Below are 22,189 nucleotides of genomic sequence, written 5' to 3'. Positions count from 1 at the left end.
GGAATTTGTCAAAGCTTAGTTTCTCTTAGGATGTTTATCATGATTCTTAGGATTTTATCTTGCTAACATGGCTTAGGTTCTATATTAGTAGGATATACTTGGATCTAACTTTTGTTGGGAAAACGAATCTACATAAAACTAAGAATGAAATAAGTTGAGAAGGTTACGCCCGATTGGAGGTGAAATTGGTATGTTCTACAGTCTTGATATTCACCATGTGAAAGCTATTGCATCGTTAAAAATATAATTGTTTGAAGTTCTCTACAAAGTTTTATCTTAGAAATATTCTGAGATAATACCATGTTGTTATGCTATTCTTGATGACTCATGTATTGATACATTTATTTGGCAGCAAGTTGTTAAGCTGGTACAAGGAGGACGAGGTGGTTGCAGAGGCTGAAATTGCTGAAACAGATCCAAGTAAGCAGATACATGGAAAACCAATCGGTCTTGGAGCCTACACTGTATGTGTGAAGGTTTCTTATGTGGATGATGCTCTTGTCTACCAAGCTACTTCAGAAGTCAGAACTGTTCATGATGTTGTTTCAAATTTTATCACATGACCCAAAGATAGAATAATCTACCAATAGACTTCTTAATCTTTTGTGATCTTTTTGGAGACTTAACTTTTGGTAACAAACATATCACTGCCACTTTTTGTATATTTTGTGTATATCACATTGGTATGTGAATGCTTTAATTCTGGGTTTGGTTTAATTTGAATGAGTCTTTCAGTTTAATCCAATTGTTTATTTACATTTCAGTTTAATCTAGTTGTTTCTTTACATTTCACAAATAGTAGTGACAAAAGTGAAATATATATTCTGAAATATGGGTTTGATCTTATTCACAAGTATTGTAAAATAGTTTATTTACAATCATAACTATGTGTTGTCCAAGATAGTCCTACTACACATAGTATAGTTGTATCAAGGTACTTCTACAATGCTAACAAGTGTACTAACTGTAATATTCACAATACTAATAAGTGTTGTGTTAAAAATTTCTACGATATGCTACTTATGTTTTCCACGATTGTTCTATAATACAAGCAAGAGTTGTGTTAGGTTATCAAAAAAAATCGAAAGAGAATCACAACATTCACAAACTATTGTCGAACCATGAATCACATCACCCTTTACAACACTTGTCAACCATTGTAGAAAAACTTGGACTTTCTACAATACCCCCGTTCCACAATGCATGAAATGAAGTTGTCGTAGGGGTACTACAACGCTTATCTTGTGTCGTCAATGATGATTTTTCCCGTAGTGTGATAAGTCCATTATAGGTATTAAAGTGTCTGCTCTTTCCCTAGCCATTAATCATTTGATTTTTGCAGATGATTGCTTGATCTTTACTCAAGCAAGTCTCACTTCAGCTAATAATTTATTGAAATTATTTCATGATTTTAGCTCTCAGTCTGGACAGGTAATCAATTTTGAGAAGTCTGCAGTGCATTTCAGTAAAAAGACCAAGCCAGAAGTAGTTGAAGCTTTAACACAGATTCTTGGTGTCAAAGTTATGAGTTCTAAAGAGATATATTTAGGTTCTCCACTTATTCGTGGTCATTCAAAACAGGAGTCTTTCAAGACCATTAAGGAAAATTTTGAGCACATGTTTTCTTCTTGATCTAGTACTTCTCTTTCACAAGCATGAAGGGGGACTATATAAAACATGTCCTTAACTCTGTCCCAGTTTATCAAATGGGCACCTTTAAGTTATCAAATAATCTCATTCATCAATTAACTACTCTTGAGAGAAAAATTTTCCGGGGTTATAAGAACAACAAAGGTTCTAATCCTATTGCATGGTTTAGTATTTTTAAGCCTAAAAAATTTGGTGGTCTAGCTTTCAGAGATTTGGAGAAATTAAATTTGGCCTTACTTACAAAGCTTGAATGGAGAATATGCACTGAATCAAGCAGTCTGATGTCTCAAGTTCTGGGTAGCAAGTACTCTAAAAGTGGTGATCTACTTCACCAATACATCTAAACAGCAAACTGCTCTTATACTTGGAATGGAATTACAAAAGGATTGAAGATTATAAAAGATAACTACTTCATGGAGATTAATAATGGCAGGAGAAAAAAAAATGGAAGGACAGATGGATACCTGGTATGTCTCATCCTCCATCACATATTAATGACCTCCACAGATTCTATGAAGATGTTGCTGAATGGTATTTACCAGATTTAAGTCACTGGAACATTGATCTTCTGAATAATTTATTTGATTCCGCTATTTCACTCAAGATTCAAGCTCTTTTTATTGATGTCAGTAAAGAAGATGTTATGTTATGTCCACCATCTAAAGATGGAAAATTCTCAGTTAAAAGTACTTACAAACTTTTAACTTATAATAATAGTGATGCTCAGGTCAATGGTGTCAATATTAATTTAAAGATCTGGAAAACCCTTTGGAATTGTTCAGTTGCTCAAAGGATAAAGTTTTTTGCTTGGAAATGTATCAGAGGACTCAACATGACAAAGAGCAAGAGGGCACAATATAACTCTTCTTTAGATATTCACTATGACATCTGTGGTCATTCCATTGAAAACATGGAACACATTATTTTTGAATGCAAACATGCTAGAGCAGTTTGGAGGAGTATAAATATCAATATAGATATTGTCTCAGAAGGTTGCACATCTGTCTCTGATTGGGTAATCAGCTGGTTTGCTTCTGATAACTCAGCTCTAGAAGAAAGGTGGTTATTCTCACTTATGATTGGTATCTGGATATTATGGAAATATAGGTGTGAGTGGTATTCCACAGAGTAACTCTTAACTCTCGTTCCTCTGTGCATAAAATCCTTTATCATTTAGCTTCTCACATGCATAATTATGATCCACCTAAGTCACCCACTATGTGCACTGATAGTTATACCTCTAACCGGAATCCACCTCCTAAGGGAGTTATTAAATTCAATGTAGATGATTATTTTGATTATGAAACTAATAGGTTTGGTATTGGTGTTGTATACGTGATAACTCAGGTACCTTCCTTGGAGTCAAAGGGAGCTACCGAGATGGAGCACTGAATCCAGAAGCAGTCGAATGTGGCAGTACGAGAAGCTTTATTTTGGGCCATGGAAAAGAATTTTTCAAGCATTCAAATTGAAGTAGATGCCAAACTAGTAATTGAGTCTATCAATGGAAGTAGTTTGCTTATTAAATGGGAGAATATAAACTTAATAAAAGAGAAAAAATATATCATATCTAAGTTTTTGTTTTGTGAGTTCATATATGTAAATCGTAATGATAATCAGGTGGCAGATTTCATTTCTAAAAATGTAAGAGAAACTTCAATGCCACTTGAAAACTATGTAAACTTTGATCCAGTTATCTGTGGTCTTCTTGCAAAAGACCACAACTACAACTGATTAATAAAAAATTTCTTTTATCAAAAATAAAAAAAACAAACCAAAACCAAGCTCTTTAGTTCCGAACAAGTCAGGGTAGAGCAGAGATAATATCTCGTGAAGATCTTATCTCCTTAAATATGGTTAAATTTCTACGCTGGCTCGCCTGCCTGAACAACCTGTACAGAGACAGTGGAAAATCCTTGGCACATTTCGTGTCGTGGGTGGAACAGGGAGTGGACACACTACTTTAGTAGGGTTTACGCGTTTGCGACCGTTAAAGTATTATACCCACTATATCCCTGCCTGGGCTGTAGGGCTACAGGGAGGAGTCCCCCTTTCACGATCCTGCTGCCTTCATAGCTACGGTAGGGAGTCTCCCCTTCACAATATGCAGTGTGGTTTTACGTGTTCACACTTCGAGGGACAATAATCGATACCTTCTCAGTAGATAGGCACAAGAACCAAATGGGTCTTTCCCGAAGACGAATCTGAGACGATACTGAAGAGGTAGTCAGGCTTGTCGTTCGCTGCGCTGAGCGGAGAGCCAACCAGCAGACAAGAACCAAACACCACTCATACGCCAACACGTATTGTCCATCAATAAGCAGCCGACTCCAGTAGAACTATCACCAAGCCTTTTAAGGCAAAGCGAGCACGAGCACCAGGTACAAGTTGTTCCAAGTTCTTTAAATATCTTACCAAATAAAAAAACTAGCAAAAATGCACGTGTAATGCACCCGTGACTTGTCGTTTTGTTGCAAAACATAGGGAGTAACAAGCTAAAACACTTAGGCAGAAAAAATCTGCCTTAGTATTTCACAATTCTGTTTTTTGTAATCAATCAGAATAGATGCGACTTACATTTTAGTGAGTGAAAAATTCATGTATATATACTAAAGTGTAAGATGAAACGAGAACTAAAACAATAGACGAAAAGAAATAAACATTAAACAAAAAATTAATGCAGCAGTTAAGAACCTTGCAGACAACATCAAACCAAAAGATGTTACTATATTTATTTCAGTTTATCTAAGACGTCGTAAGAACTTTCTTGCATACGGCGTTCTTGGTGAACGTTCCATCTTTATTAGAAATGTCTCTTATTTTTATTAACACCTTTGTATTCTTGCTGGAAACACCCACTGAAAGCGCGACATACAACTATCCATGACTGAAGACATGCTCAGGAAGATAAATACCAGTGTTTTCAATTGTTTATCCTTGTCCCCCTATTTTGTTCTTCTATTATGTCATTTCCTGGTTGGTTTATCACATCTGTAATGTTCAGTATACTCCGAAATATAACAATTTCCTAGCCACGGGATCACGGGAATTTGTCACAAAATACTCCATCAACATCATTTTGGAATTCCTTTCATTTTCCAATACCTCATCGACTGTTTAATGCTTGTATAACATGACACTATTTGGTTTGGGGAGATGCAACTGCAATCATTTAACTGATGGATACATCTTGTTCATTGCAAACCTATATATTCTCCATATTTCCTCTTGAGCACATACCCATCTTGCATTGATATAATATGCTACCTCATCATTCTAAGATTCTATCTACACTCGAAAGGAAATACAATCTGGGCCCTTGTAGACGTAGTTGTAAAGATACTTCACACTTTGGACCCTGGAACGAACTTCTTTATTGATGTGACGATCGTATTTCTGAAGAATCCAAGGATTATATGGCACAACCATTCTGTTATCCGCCACGAGTTTCTTACTCATCGGTATAGTATTTCCATCATCTCTCCTCCGGTAAACTGGGTATGCATCCTTTCCTTGCACTGTACCTTCATAAAACCGTTTCGGATACCCTCTCTTATACTCTTTCCCTTATGCACTTGCTGTCACACGGATCATGGATTATCCATTCTTCACATACTTATACAACTCGGGCTCTTTCTTTTTATTAAGGATTTCTGCTCTTACTATACGATCAAAATCATCAGGACCTTATAACTTGTATTCTTTTTTCGAATGATCAACATATGACCATTAGGTAGACCTCTTTTCTGAAACTCAATCACGTGAACCTGGGTAGCTACTCTTCCAAGTATATTCTTGTTAAAGATATCTACCTTCAACTATTCAAATTTAGCACAAAATACCCTAGTTGTTAAATTAGGTCTATCTGATACAGATTGACCGACACGTAACTCAGCTACAATCTTAGGCCAGAGTGGATTGCAAGTCATCGCAAGAAATATATCAATCTTTTTATATTTATGTACCAATGACATCGCATCTTAGTATCGATAGTACATATCACGCGGCCCACCAATGTATGAAGAAGGTAGTACTATCTTCTTTCCTAGTTCGTCTATTGGGAGAAAAAATGCATCAAGAATTCATGAATGTTGGAAAGTGAATCTATTTACTATCATTTGAAGAGTTGACGTACATATATTTGATGGGTTTACAAAACTATTACATATGAATCGATAGCTACTCTCTTATTCTTACACATTAAGGTTTCTACAATAATCATTAATGTGAGTCATAGGGGCACTACATCAAAAACCCGAATTCCCAACGTTTATTAGCATTGCAAAAGATTTAAGCAACGCTTGGCGTCACAAATTTTATGCAACGTCTACATACGTTGCTTAAATTAATTAAAACAACATTTTATATGTTGCTTTATCCATTGCTAACCAAAATATAAGCAATGTACGTAAACATTGCTTCAGTTAATTTAAGCAACGTATTTCTGTATTTCAGTAACATATATACCAGCATTTCAGACACATGGCGGTGGGTCCCACACAAAGATGACATCATGTTTTCTTTCTATAATATCTACATAAGTTGCCGATTTTTAGAATTTCAGCAACGTTATGGTAACCAACATTCATATTTGTTGCGAATTTTTAATAAGGTTTCCAAAAAATGGAATTTTGCTAATTTCGTTTTTTCATATTTATGCACCTGCATATAGATTTCTCATCCTGCATATACCATTATAGATAAATATTTTAATTTGTATGACATTCAAGATGGAGTACAAGACCTAATTATCCATGTGGAAGGAATAACAAGATACATATACACATAACAAAGATTAATTAATCATCACCATCAAGAACATTCGTAATGAACTAGGTTCACCTTCATGTTTATACAATTATAAAAGCTTAAAAGAGAGAAGTATTTCACTACTGATATTCTTCTATTAGTTGATCTTCATAATGCGGAATTACAAATACAGGGATGACATGAAAGATTACAGACAAGTGAAACTCATCAAGTGGAAAAACTACCTCCATCTCATTCTTCCCTTACCCAGATAAAGGTCACACGCATCCTGTCGTGCTTCATTGCAAGCCCGAATAGCCAGAATCGCAACATAAATCAGAAATGCAAGATCACCAACTTCAAAACCTAGTAGCTGGTTTACCAGTTCATAAATCAGTCAAAAATCACAAATTAATCTTAAACAGACTAGCTAATAAAAAATTTCAATTATGAGGAAAAACAAAGGAAAAACAAAGAAGAAGGTGTTAGAGCACTGCTCGGTCGAACTCGCAAGCGTTGCTATCTCAATCTTGTTTGTCAAGTTTAGTTGGCAAAACCATAAGTCTTGATTTCTAGTCTACTTATAGCTAAGTCTCGGATTAGGATACAAAGTGTAGTTGAGCATTAGACTTCACGCTGTTCATCGATTGAAGACGAAGAACTACTAAGGGGAGCTTGTGGAACTTCATCAACAAAAGGTATGTGGAGACTTTAACTCATCTATCACTCAAAAGTCTATCTACTCTATATGCTATTTGAGACAAAAGTCGTATACCTAGATAGACTTCAATTATGCACATTTGATATTTCGAGCTGAGTTTAACTCGCTTACATGTTTCTCTAAATATGTGTTGGTAATCTTTCGCTTTAACCAAGTTAATCTTGTATTCTTGATGAAAGTCAAAAGATGATCACGTGAAAATCGCCTGGTAACATCTTACATGATTTGTGTGAGACATCCATTTGATGTAGACTCGGAATGTTTCGTGTTGATCATTCGATCATTTGAAAATTGCTTTGAAGCAAAAAGTTTGTGTGAGACAGATATTGTCGTCTTCCGAGAATGTTCAATGGTTGAAATGAGAGTTTAGAACAATTGGATATAAGCACAATATGCGTACTTGCATATGTGTGATCCAAGTCCGGGAACCATGGTATGCATACCCATATGCGTATTGATTGGTTTAGTATTGGTCCGGGAACTAAGTACACATACCGGTACGCGCACTGGCGTGAGGTTCAAGTTCTGGGACTTTACTGAGCTTTGTGGTATGCGTACCCGTTCGCATACTGGCGAACCAAACTTAGTCCAGCCACTAAGGTATGCGTGCCCGTTTGCATACTTGAGTGGATTATGTTCTAAAATCGGTCTGTTCATGAACTAATACATTTATATAATAAGGAATGCAATATTTTTCAAACCGTGGCTATAATGTTCATGACTTGATTCGAGTGAATCAAAATCGATTTTGCTTATATACTTCTATGAGAATATAAACAATTGAACAACTCTAGAACTAGTTTCATTTTAGTCATTTGAACTAGTAATGGTTAAGATGAATGAGGTTGATATGAAAGTGTTCATATGGATAACTTTGGTTAACTATTTTTGAGCCAACAAAGGGGTACACGTTTAGGTACGGTTACTCATAGCTAAATGAAGTCATTTTTCATTTGTGTGCAACAAGCTAAGTTCGATCTAATGGTTGAAAGATATTAGCTTGAGTCTAATCAGGTTTTCATCTAACGGTGAATATTGAATGCTTTGTTACCAAGGTAACATTGATTGTGAACCTTGATTTGAAGACTATATAAAGGAGAACTCTAGCAACAGGGAAACCTAATCCCCACACCTCATGTGTTATACTAATTGCGACTATAGTCGATTCTCCTTTAACCTTAGGTTTTTCCAAAACCCTGTAGGTTAACGACTTGAAGACTTCATTGGGATTGTGAAGCCAGACCCAACTATTTTATTTGTAGTTGTGTGTTCTAATCTTGTTGTTTTCTATTGTGATTGAGTACTATCTTTTCTAAGATTTGCTCGAGAATTAATCTCCGATAGACAAGATAAAAAGTAGTCACAAACATCTCCGTCTCATCATTTGTGATTCAACAATATCTTGTTTCTCTACCATACGATTAAGATTATTGTGAGGTGACCGATATTTATAGGCTGTTCTTCGGGAATATAAGTCCAGTATATCAATTGGTTCACGTTCACCTTGATTTATCAAAAGACGGAACAAAACTCATAGGTTTATTTGTGGGAGACATATTTATCTATTCAATAGACTTTTCTGTATGAGACATATTGGTTTATCAAGTCTTCGACTTTGGGTCGTAGAAACTCTTAGTTGTGGGTGACATCATCTAAGGGAATCAAGTGCGTATAGTCCTGCTGGGATTCAGAGACGTAAGGAGCACAACTGTACCTTGATTAGCGTGATATTGGTTAGGGATCAACTACATTATAGTCGAAGTTAACTTGGAGTAGGCTAGTGTCTGTAGCGCCTTAATACAGTGTGGTGTTCAGATCAGGACTAGGTCCCAGGGTTTTTCTGCATTACGGTTTCCTCATTAACAAAACTTCTGGTGTCTGTGTTATTACTTTTCCGCATTGTATTTTTTTATATAATTGAAATATCACAGGTTGTGCATAAGTTCAATCAATTGTGAATCAAACCTTTGGTTGTTGATTAAATTGATTGAACTTGGATATTGGTTTTTGATACCGTCCAAGTTATTCTTATATTCAATCGGGCTTGCAAATTCCTATTTGTTTGATTGCAGATTGAATCGAGGAATTGCGATATAACTCTTTGATATACTTTTCTTAAGATTGAGTATGAGTGTCTAGTTTATTCTCTTGAAAGTATATTGGAGTTAGTCCATACAGATTTCTAAGCGAAATATTGGGTGTGGTTTTTAGACCCCCGCTTTTTTACACATATCCTAAACTAGTGTATTCATCAAGGAGTTTATAAAGATATAAGAAAACTCCTACAATATTCCACAGCCGCACTCCCCAAAAATATTTGGCAGTTAAGCACAAGTTCAATTAAGAACTCTCCCCCATGAAATGTCATTACCGAAAGAACAACAAGAGCGACCTTACTTTCAAAAGAAAAGAAGGATTTCTTTGGACATTAACAAATCACATGAAACATGATTTGTATCCAAAATATTCAATTAAATTAACCACAAGAGAAGCCATGATTAATTTAATCGGAAATGCTCACATAAGAGAACTTACAGAGCCGCACAGTACTTACAAAAAGATGTGGATCATAGAAAGACCAATACTACGGGATATTCAATATTTGCATAATTACATAATAGGCTTAACTTTTGTTGTCAAAAGTTCATTCTATCCTTCATTAATATTTGCATAAAGACATATGATAAACTTAACTTTTGAGCAATTATGGGACAATCATAGTTCACGGACGCAAACACACATATCCCATAACAAGTTGCAATATATAAGACCATAAATATTAATATTGCAAAATCATCTTCCAAATAAACTTTAGAATTTAAATAAATAAATCTAAAAACATTGCAAGATGGAAATCGTTGGCGATAGCTATGTGTACTCACAATAATTGATTTTACAAACCCTAGTTATCCTTCTTAAAACACAATAAATTCTCATAAGAAGTTTCCTAGACATTAAGGCCTCTAAAAAAATTCTTTATCGTCCCCGAACTCCTTGTCGTCAACAGCCATAGGAACATAAGGTTCATGGACAAATGAGTCAATTCCAACAAACCTTCTAGACTGATGTCGAACCAGGGCCTTCTGAATTTCGAGAGTCCTCAAAACAATAGCCTTTATTTGCTGAATATCCTTTCTTGTTTTCTTCAAATCTTCAAGAACCCCAGAAAACTTCTGTAGATTAGAAGGAATAACTCTTGGTTTTCTCACATTCGTCCTTTTTCTTTTCAAAGTTGAAGGTACATGAGATTTATCTTTTTCCTTCATGATTGATGCTTTAACAATCATATTAACATCTTTTCCATCAAAAGACATAATGCTTGGATTTTCCATACCAGTATGAGATTGTGAAAGGAATTCACAAATTAGACTCAACAAGAAATCTTGTGATTAAAAGAGTTTTTAGAGAAGGAAAAAGGAATGTAGGATTACTGAACCTTTATACACTAAAAGGATTCACGTACGCACAACTCACAACCCTAAAGAAGGCAGAATTGCCAATTTTAAACCTCTTTTATTGATCAAACAGAGTAAAGTCCTTTCAATATCAATTAGATATGAAAATATGGAAGAATTCCAAATCGGTGAAAACAAGACCAAAAAAAGAAAAAACAAAACATGAAAAATTCTTTCTCTCTTTTTCTACAGCCTGAAGTGTGCAAACCCTTGTCTCTTTTGAACCAGGCACATGAGACAAGATACACAACCAACACATTTAAGTTGTGCTGGGGTGAACAATAATCTGTCCTCCATAACCTTCTTGAATGGAATTCTCAGAACCCTTTTTCACAGACTATTTAAACCGTACTCTTTTCTCTAATGGTCCACATTTTTCTTTGGAAATTAACTTCTTCGGGGAAGAGATGAGATTACATACCTCAGACGACTTCTGAACAAGTTTGAGCTTGTTTGCTAATCGATTTGTTATTTGTTGAAGTTTGTTGACATATCTTATCTTATGTTTGTACTTGAAACATTTGGGGAGCTCGTGACCCTTGAGAGTGCAATAAGAACATGTCAATATGAAGGATGGTTCAGACGTCATGGCTGTGCATGCTGCTAGACAAATGGTAAAACCTGAAAAATTAGAAACAGAATTTCCAGTAGACAAAGAGAAATCCATTTTCCTCCAAGGTGGTTGAAGTTTCTCCCATAAAAATATCGAGATTGTTGTATGTATTGCTACAATTGTCAAAAACAATATTTTTGTCATAAACCGAGCTTCATAACAATTAGACTCACAAGTTATTTTCGTAGTTTCCTTATTTATTGAGGGGTAGCCTAGGCATTTCTATTTGTGAGTTTATTTACAGCAATATAAGATGTGTTGTTGTAAGAAAAGGGTATCAATGAATTAATCGAAAGATTATCTTCTCTCCCAATTTCATATGTTCCTCTCTACCTATGTCTCCTTCCTTCCCCTAATTCGTATGATTCTTCTTCTAACCCTCTGATTCATCTCCCCCTTATTCAATTATCTCTATCCTTAGAGATCATGACTTGTTTCTGAGACTGCTATCATGAATAAGTTTGAAACTGCACTCCTCTCTTCCGTGAAGACGATCTTAGATGAGATATTGAAGGCTCTTGAAGAACGTTTGTGGAAGAAAAAAATAGGATCCGGTGATGATTTACAGGAAACACCATCAGGTTCTAACTCACAAGCTGACTTGAAAAGGGTTTTCAACAGTCGACTAAGTTTCACTGATGGAATTGAGGGTCGGGGTGTCGATTCAAAATTGATAGTTGATGCTGGAAAATTAAAATATGGTTCTGAGAAAATCGATTTAATTGGTGCTGAGCCTATTCAATCCAAGATAATTGAGAACGAAAATTATGTCAATTTGGAGTCAATTCTATTTGATCCAGGCGATTGGAGTTCGTTAAGAGAATTCATTCAAAATTCTTCAACCCTAGTCCAGCAGATGAAAGTAATTTTCGATCTACACCAATAATTGCTTTCTCCAATGTTGATATGGATTCTCAAGGTACTAACAGTGGTGTGAGGGACTGCAACATACAAAATCAGAATTCTATTGGTGCATTTAGACAGTTTGAAGGGTGGAAGTTTATCACAGATAATTGCCTACATCAAATACCATCATACTTCTTCAATTTTATCAGGTTGTACTCCTTTGCTCACTTAACTCAAACTGCTTCTATTGGTAATGTTGTATCTACTGCTAATTATATTCGAATGATATTTGATAGAGGAAGAGAGTTGGATGGGTCTAATATAAGGGATAAATACACTGATGACCCTGTTTCGAAGTTAAATTTTATTCATGAGAATTGTTTTAAACTTTTGAATGTGAATTCAAGTGCGGCTGTGTATGCTATTTTACCCAGTTTTGATTATGGTTGTATATTGTTTGATCGTGGTAAAGACCTTGACATACTTAGAAGTGTTTATGAGCTTGTTCTCCGAAAGGGGTACAAATTGGATTTATGGTTTACAAATTCAGTTGTAATGTGTGGGTTAAAGATGAGGACGGTTGTTATGCTAGGAATCTGTGTGTTAAAAAAAGGATTGTCTGGATGCTAGCAAGTTGTGTGATAAAAGGATACAACAAGACAGTATCCTCGGGATTGAATTTATGCTGGCTAGGGAAACTGAGTATTGGGTTGCACAGAAAATGTCTGATCAATGGCTGGTTGGAATTACCAGTTTTACAATTCATTTGGTAGAGGCTCAGGACTGTTCGGCTACAGAAATTTCAAATTCAAGTCAGAAGATACTGAACCGCACAAGCATGAGTGATGGTGGGTTATGTCACCTGTGTGCAACTGGTGGTGGATGTCTTTGTTCTAGCTTGAGTGTTTCTGGAAAGGTATTTGATCGTGGAAGGTTGCTTGAAATGATTAGAAGGTGCTCTTATTACATTAGAAGTAGTCCTAAAATCATTTTTGCTACACTTAATTTTGGTTTGATTCTAATGCATAACTCGAATACAAATATTGTTTCTGAGTTCAATTCGGAACACGAGCATCAATTTATACTTTTGAATTCCAATTCGATTGTATGCTTGTGTGTTAGAGAGGGTACCAGTAGTGAAGTTTCCATGTTGTGTGACGAAATGCTGCAGAAAATTGTTGTTCTCTAGAAGATATTGATTTTGCATGTGACAAGGCATAACACGTATGGCAGTGCACAAGAGATGTGTGATACATGGGTGATTATGGGTATCAGTTTTCTTAACCCAATACAGCTTGGAGTATCTAGGTCTAAGGACTGTGGAGGTAATACATGGTGTTCAGGATGGGAGCAGTTCCTTGTAAGAGTGGTGAAAATCATGAAGATGCTCGGTGTAATTAATGGTGATGGTGATCTTATGCTTCTTCAACAGGGGATACATGAATAACCTACATCTCCCTTGCATTGCATTCTTGAGTTTCCTTTCACTGATGAGTGTGGCTTGGAATTGTTAATTGCGAAGGAGAATGTATGTTTATATGTTGAGAATGGTGACATGGATGATGCCAGAGGGTTGTTTGATAAAATATTTCCGCAAGGTAATGTTCTCTGGACTGAGGCGATACTTCAAGTGACAAAAGAAAGTGAATCTAAGAATAACTTGAAGAGGCTCTGAAAAGGTTGTGGAGTTTAAGCTGGGATTATTATTCTTTACAGCTTAAGGATATACACTGTATGAGAAGATAGAAGCCAAAAAAGGAAAATATTACATTCACAGAGCATTCGTCATCTTGTTAGCAGCTGAAGGAGAGTTATCCACACTCTCGAGGAAAACATGGAGTTTGTCGCATGTACCAAAGAGGAGTTCCAACAGAGTGGAGTCAACTGAAGGGGGACTAGTTTTCCAGAACGCGCTCATAAAAGATAAGGGAATGGTTGGTGGTGCTTTACTGGGTTGTGGCAGAGTTCAAAAGAAAATTCAGAAGAATGTGTTTGCATTTGTTATGGAATTGATAGAACCAGTCTTCTTATATTCCATGATAAAATTCAGCCTGGACTTCGAATCCAGTTCTGGGGTCAGAAAGAAAATTTTCAAGTTGGACTTAATTATGCTCATTTCAGGTTTCTGTATTATTGGTGTTGAAGGATGGAATAGGTCAATCTCTGTTTCAGGTTTAACAACAGGTTACTCCCTTCCTTCATACAACAACATATTTATGAGTGTTTCATACTATAAACCTGAGTTTGAGAAGATTATCGTTGTTAGAATTCGACGATTATTCTGGTTTGTGGGAGGTAGTGTTAACAAGAATACATAAACGAGGATACTCAACAAGCTACAATCGCATTTACAAGACCTTTTAGCTCGCCAGCAGGACTACCAGGTACTGAAGATCTCCCAATCTCATGGCACAGCACAACAGGGAAAAGAAGAGTCTGTCAACTCCAGGGGATTAGAGAAATTCGTAATTCACCTTGCTCTTTCAACAACTACTTCAGTTAAATGTCACATGACCAGATTTACTATGCACAAATTTGAGCTGAATACGTATTATTCTGTTGAGAAAGGTGAAAAGTTGGAGCTGCGGGTTAACAATGAAGAAGTTATCTTCTTAAGAAAAGATTGGCAGGTGAAGAATTATGTGTTGGGAGTGGGAAATTATTTACAAATACAACTCCACATGCAGGTTATTTACAAACAAGTAAACATGAAGATGCATGTTCAGGCCTCAACTGGTGGTGGGGAGCTGTTTTTACTAGTATTTACCAAGCAGTGGGTTATGAAGTTACTCGATCTGTTTCCCATAGAGAAATAAGCACAGAGCACTCGAGAGCATCGACCAGCTTGAATTCAGACTAGGCGTCATACCTCCAATTCAAGTGAAGGCTTTCAGTTCTCATGGGCCTTGGTATTAAAGTTATATTAAATTTGCATCTCCTACTGAAGTCGAGTTATCACTGCTTGTATATCATAGTTGTGTGCTTCACCGGTTAAGCTCAATTTACATCATCTTTGAGGACAAGGATGATTCGAAGGAGTGGGATTTGTCATTACTAGGAATTACCAATAGGTACCATTATAGTGTTCTTAGTTAGTGGCAGGTCCACCCATTAAAGCCCACTAATCAGAGGTCCATAATTAAGAGAAAACATGAAAATGGACCAATTTTTTTAAGTCCAGGTCTTGTACACGTGAAGGATAAATTGTGCGAAATTTCTAAATACATAAACTACCCTTCCAATCCTACATATATTAAAGCAGTCTATTTCAAAGTTTCTAAAAAAAAATTCAGCCGATTATTCTTGGGAAAATTCTGCTCTCTTTCTTCTTCTGGATTTGGGACTAGGGTTTCTGAAGATTTCTTCTGCGATTTTTAACATGTATGTTGCTTAATCTTTTCGTTTTCTTCTTTCTGCTACAGTTTAATGGAGATAGGTTGTGTTCTGGTTTTTTTTATGATTCTTGTTCGTTTTTATTCAGTTATTTGGTTAGATTGTTAAGTTTTTAGTTTATTTTAGCTTTCGATTTGATTATCTTTCTGTTTTCTTTTCAAAATCAGTTTTGTTTTCACTTTCAGATCGTATTATCCAGCAGTACATATATGACATACTCATTGTTTCTGCTACAGTTTTTGAATCATTATAAGATTTGAATTTTGGATCATGGAGATCGGTTGTGTTCTGTTTGTTTTTTATGAATCTTGTTCGTATTTATTCAATTATTTGGTTAGATTGTTAAGTTTTTAGCTTATTTTAGTTCGATTTGATTATATTTCTGTTTTCTTTTCAAAATCAGGTTTGTTTTCACTTTCAGATCGTATTATCCAGCAGTACATATATGACATACTCATTGTTTATGCTCTTGGATTCTGTTTCTTGCATAGATCTTTCACTTTTTTTAGTTTGACCCATCAGTACGTATGTGAAATACCGTATTACGTGCTTCGATTCTGCTGTTTCTCCTAGATTCTTAATTATTCTTTGTCATGCAGTTGATTTTGTAGTTCATGAATCTGCAGTACATATATGGCATACTCATAGAAACTGCTCTTAGAATCTGTTTCTTGCATAGATCATGGAGATCGGTTGTGTTCTGTTTGTTTTTTATGAATCTTGTTCGTATTTATTCAGTTATTTGGTTAGATTGTTAAGTTTTTAGCTTATTTTAGTTCGATTTGATTATATTTCTGTTTTCTTTTCAAAATCAGGCTTGTTTTCACTTTCAGATCGTATTATCCAGCAGTACATATATGACATACTCATTGTTTATGCTCTTGGATTCTGTTTCTTGCATAGATCTTTCACTTTTTTTAGTTTGACCCATCAGTACGTATGTGAAATACCATATTACGTGCTTCGATTCTGCTGTTTCTCCTAGATTCTTAATTATTCTTTGTCATGCAGTTGATTTTGTAGTTCATGAATCTGCAATACATATATGGCATACTCATAGAAACTGCTCTTAGAATCTGTTTCTTTCATAGATCTCTCACTTTTTTTAGTTTGACCCATCAGTACGTATGTGAAATACTGTATTTTAATACTGTTACATCTTTGTGACATTTGCAGGTTCAAAACATGTCTGATGCAGAGTGTTCCAATCCAAATACCTACTGCTATGCATACATTTATTATAATCATCATCATTTTGCTCACCTGGTTACTTTTAAGTCTAGTATTGATGACCTGAAATTTCTTATTTGTGAAAACTGGAGAACCTTGAATCCTTCTGAGATTATCATCACTTATGTTGAGAATGGTGTCAAAGTGCCTGTGATTGCTCACTTTGCTGTGTTTTTGCTCCTTTTTTAGTCTTACCCTTCAGTACTTATGTGAAATACTGTAATATGTCTTTCGATTCTCTTATTTTTCATAGATCTGTCACCTGTTGTTGTCATACTGTTGATTTGTAGTTCATGAATCTTTAGTACATATATCGCATACTGATAGGAAGTGCTCCTTGTTATGTTTAAGGAGAAGTGAAGTAGATGCAGGCATACAATGGAGCTGCAATAATGGGTGCTGCTGTACAACAACCCAATCTTTTTACTAAAGGTTCTTCAACTTTTTTTCCCAAGTTGGGTACTACTACTGCGGATAGATTACCTTCTCAAGTTAGGCAGACCCTGAAGTACGTTCAATAATTGATAGTGAGAAGAATCGTCAGTTTAACAGCTTGGAGCTCATTGCTTCAGAGAATTTTACATCTCGCGCAGTGATGGAAGCTGTGGGTTCTTGTCTCACAAACAAGTATACATAAGGGCTTTCTGGTAAAAGGTAAAGATGGTGCTTAATGTTGTATTTTTTCCCTGTATTTGTATTGAAATGCATTTTATCATTTCATTCTGCAATGTAGGTATTATGGTGGCAATGAGTACATTGATGAGCTAGAGACACTTTGTCAACAAAGGACTTTGTTCATGTAACTGGCAAAGGGTATGGATCTTCCTCATGGAGGTCACTTGTCACATGGATTTATGACTCCTAAAAGACGGGTATCTGGGACTTCGATTTATTTTGAATCGATGCCCTACCGTCTTGATGAATCAACAGGTGCTGCTCTGCATTCTTATATTGTGTAATGACTATGTGGTCTATTGTTGTTCATTTATAATTCGTTGATAATTTGCATTCATTACCAAATTCACTTGCAGGCCTTATTGATTATGATATGCTTGAGAAAACTGCCACCCTCTTTCGACCAAAACTCATCATTGTTGGTGCTAGTGCTTATCCTCGTGATTTCAATTATCCTCGAATGAGAAAGGTATACACATATATTTTGATTATCAACAGTTGTTATTCTTAGTGATCAGAGAATCAGACTAGTTAACCCATTATGCACACCTAATTCCCTTTCCTGCTATGTTTCTTGAATATTGCAGATTCTGTTGGGGATTTTCTCATGATGGAGATGGCTCACATAAGTGGTCTCGTTACTGCATCCGTACTTGCCGACCCATTTGAATACTGTGATGTTGTAACAACCACCACTCACAAGGTACACCTAGTCAAATTCATGAAGTCTGCAAGACTGCAACTACTGACACCAACACAAGCAGCATTTGTTTTTATTGGTTTAGGTTCAAGGGTCATGTTGTTTACTATGTCTTCTGTTTCAATTTGCAGTCATTACGAGGTCCCAGAGGTGGCATGATTTTCTTCAAGAAAGATCATGTTCTTTGGGTTGATATGGAATCTGCAATTAACAATGCTGTTTTCCCAGGGTTACAGGTAACTAAAACTGTAGCGATTATTTGTGATTTATCATTGGTTCAACATTATAACATTTTATAGGTTTGTTACAGTTGTTTTTCGTGTATGAATTGACAGTACATATATGGCGTACTGATACAAAATTCTTCTAATTTTGTTTTATTTGAAGTTTTTCCAATTTTTTTGGTTCGATCCATGAGTATGTATGTATAATACTGATAGGAAGTTCTATTTGTTGTGTTTTTGCTCCTTTTTTAGTCTTACCCTTCAGTACTTATGTGAAATACTGTAATATGTCTTTCGATTCTCTTATTTTTCATAGATCTGTCACCTGTTGTTGTCATACTGTTGATTTGTAGTTCATGAATCTTCAGTACATATATCGCATACTGATAGGAAGTGCTCCTTGTTATGTTTGATTCAGTACGTATATGAAATACTGAAATAGATGCTCTTTGTTACGTTTGATTCAGTACTGGAATTGGATATGGAGATGATCTGGAGCTGCAATTCAGAACTTATTGCAAGAAATGACAGATTTTGAATGATAGGAACATGAGTTGTTGTTGGTTCAGATTTGCAAGCTTGTGAAATTGGTGGTGGTCTTGATGAAGTTACAAATTGGTTGTGACGTGTGTTTGAAAGAAGGTGTGCTGCAAATGGATTTGGAGGAACATAGAAGGTTGGGTTGCTACATTGTATGATCCTACAATGTATGTGATATAATACGTTTTCTAATTTATTTATCATTGATTCTTACAGATTTGTACTCTACCTGGAAGCAGTGCAGCAAATATGTACTCGAATTTGTAAGCATTCAGATATATAATCGGATTTGTAAGCAGTACGACAGATATGTACTCAGATAGATATGTACTCAAATTTGTAAGCAGTGTAGCAAATATGTACTCGAATTTTTAAGCAGTGTACCAGATATGTACTCAAATTTGTAAGCAGTGTAGACACACACGTTTGGTAGTAATGGGCATTATGGACATTTCCATGTTTTAATTAATTTTGGACCTCCGGATAAAAAAAAATTCCGGTTGGACCCTACTATAAATAACTATATGGGCCTAGGACCAAACAAAAATTTTTCCTTGTCATTAACCGAGCTTCATGACAATTAGACTCGCAAGTTATTTTCGTAGTTTCCTTATTTGTTGAGGGATAGCGTAGGCATTTCTATTTGTGAGTTTATTTACAACAATATAAGCTGTGTTGTTGTAAGAAATGGGTATCAATGAATTAATCAAAAGATTATCTTCTCTCCCAATTTCATCTCTTCCTCTCTACCTATGTCTCTTTCCTTCCCCTAATTCCGTCTGATTCTTCTTCTAACCCTATGATTCATCTCTCCCTTCTTCAATTATCTCTATTCTTAGAGATCATGACTTGTTTCTGTGCTAACTTGTGGTGTAAATCACTATAATTTTCACAAAGGAGTGCAACACTTGATTTTTCGTTTCATTAGAATCATAGTGATCAGACATTTCATCAAGAGTTGCAGCAAGACCTTTGTTTCCTGTGTATTTTCTACGATTTGGACACTCATTTACAAAATGACCAAAACCTTTACACTTGAAGCATTGTGGCATATCCTCGTCACCAGTATTGTCAACATCCCTGTTTTTAGGAGGAACACGATTTTGAGGTTTAACTGATGACTTAGGTTTATCTCTAGTAAACCGTTTACTTCTCTTCAAAACAAGATCTCTAAACTGTCTTGTGATCAAAGAGACTGACTTGTCAAGATCTTCATCTGATGAATCATTCTCAGAAGGATCATCTTCAGAGATGCTAACACTTTTACTTTTATCAAGTAATTTAGTGTTCTTTTGTGCTTTGAAAGCAATATCCTTTCTATATTTGGATACATGCTCATGATCAAAGATATTTAACTTCCCAACGAGAGTATTTCAGGAAAGCACATCAATGTTATTTCCTTCAACGATGGCATGTTTCTTAGAATCGTATCTAGATGGAAAAATTCATAGAAAGTTATAGCGATAATGAAATCAGTTATGCTAAACACAACTCTGATGGAATATACGCTATTATCCATGCCATAAGCCAAGATCTTCAATATCATGTGTCTATGTGCACTAGATCGTAAGATGATTGAGATATCTTAGAAACCATATTTGAAGGGAATTCCACCGAGAAAGAAGCATGGTTTTAAAACGTAACTTCTGACTGGGAAAACCTTGGTATGGCTGACGGAGATTCGTTTGAGGAATTTAATCACAAATTGTCGGAAATAGTGAATGCTTGTCATGCACTAGGAAAGACCATTCCTGAAAGGGATATTGTGATGAAAATTCTGAGATCTTTACCAGCTCGATATGAGTCTAAAAAGTATGATATCACTGAATAAAAAGATCTTACTACACTTTCCAGAAGCACTCTTGTTGGAAAGCTAAAGATCTTTGATCATGAACAACAATCTAAAAACTGATAAAAAATATAGCGTTCATAGCATTAAAAAACACTGAAATACTTGATAAAAATAAAAGTGTTGGCAATTCTGAGAAGGATCTTGTTCACGAATTATCAGATGAAGATGTTGAAAATTCGGTTTCTCTCATTACAGGCAGTTTAAAGATCTTCTCAAGAATTAGGAATAAACGGTTCTCAAGAGAATGTATGCCATCTCTGTTAAGCCACATGATCGTATTCTATCCAAAAAGGTGAATGAGGATACTGATGATGAGGATACGCCTCAGTTTTTCAAGTGTAGATATTTTGATCACTTTTCTAATGAGTTTCCAAATCGAAGAAATTACACTAGAAACAAGGGTATTCGTGCAACTCTTGATGAAAATAATGATCACTATAATTCAGAAGAAGAGGATAGTTCAAGCATGGCACTAGTGGATGAAGTTGCTAATCTTGATGATAGTACCAATACTTACATCAATCTTGACAAACTCTTTGAAGAATATACCTCCATAACATTTGGGTATATATTGGATTTTTCACTCTCTAATGAAAATCCTTCTACTGATGTTTCGGGAATATCTCAAGTGTGTCTATCTGCTGTTGACGGTGGATTTTTGACAAAGGCTAAAATCGTAAAATCATAACCTTGCATATTCCTGATCCGGTAATCAGACGAATATTGAAACTCATGTCTCTCATTTAAGCATGAAAACTCATGCTACGATAGTCTCTGATTGAGTGTATTGCCTCTAAGATCATCCGTAAGAATCTCTGGCGGAGTGTATTGCCTCTCAGAGCATATATGAATATGCAGTCTCTCAACTGAGACCATGGCATATTTCATTAATACTAAACAATTTCAGTAATTACTTTTATATAAAATCGAACGATTGGACGGCTCCTAGACAGCTTGCCTGCTAGTATAAAGCGATAACGTCTTCAGGATGTAACAATGTTTTCCCTGACTATATAAAAGACATGTGTACAGAATTTTAATGATTGGACGGCTCTATACAGCTTGCCTGCTAGTATAGAGCGATAACATCTTCAGGATGCAACAATGTTTTCCCTGATTATACATAATAAATATGACGCTTCAACTAGCTCATATCGCTCAATTCTCGAATAATTAATGCTCCTAGACAACGTGCTAGTATAGAATCATCAATTAATTATTTCTAGTTGCTAGATTCATCAATTGAATTCCTATAAAACATTCTACGTTTTTTATAATATTCTGATTACTTCAATTCATGGATTTTCCCAGTAGGATTCCATGGGTAGTAATAAATATTCAACGTATGGGCATCTGAGCCACCATCGAATAAGCCCCGAGAAAATGGTGCAAGTGTACTCAGCAATAATGCACTAACGAGCACCTGAATGCACGAACGAGCATTCAAAAATACAAAGGAACGAGGAAACCTATGCAAAATAGGGAAGAAAATAATAATAAAATATTAATTGAGCCTCCTAGGGACCAAGCCCACCAGCCGG

The 22,189-nt window shown here is 35.6% G+C and overlaps 1 long non-coding RNA gene across 1 annotated transcript; it reads left to right on the top strand.

Annotated features, from left to right (window-relative positions):
* Positions 1 to 16,966: 16,966 nt before the first annotated feature.
* Positions 16,967 to 17,787, top strand: LOC113353151. The gene is made up of 3 exons (XR_003361108.1): positions 16,967 to 17,311; positions 17,391 to 17,587; positions 17,689 to 17,787. It is a non-coding gene; the product is annotated as an uncharacterized LOC113353151 (long non-coding RNA).
* Positions 17,788 to 22,189: the final 4,402 nt, after the last annotated feature.

The sequence above is a fragment of the Papaver somniferum genome, chromosome 2 (assembly GCF_003573695.1).
Source record: "Papaver somniferum cultivar HN1 chromosome 2, ASM357369v1, whole genome shotgun sequence".
Lineage (NCBI taxonomy): Eukaryota > Viridiplantae > Streptophyta > Magnoliopsida > Ranunculales > Papaveraceae > Papaver > Papaver somniferum.
This window is presented reverse-complemented; position numbering and strand designations above follow the sequence as displayed.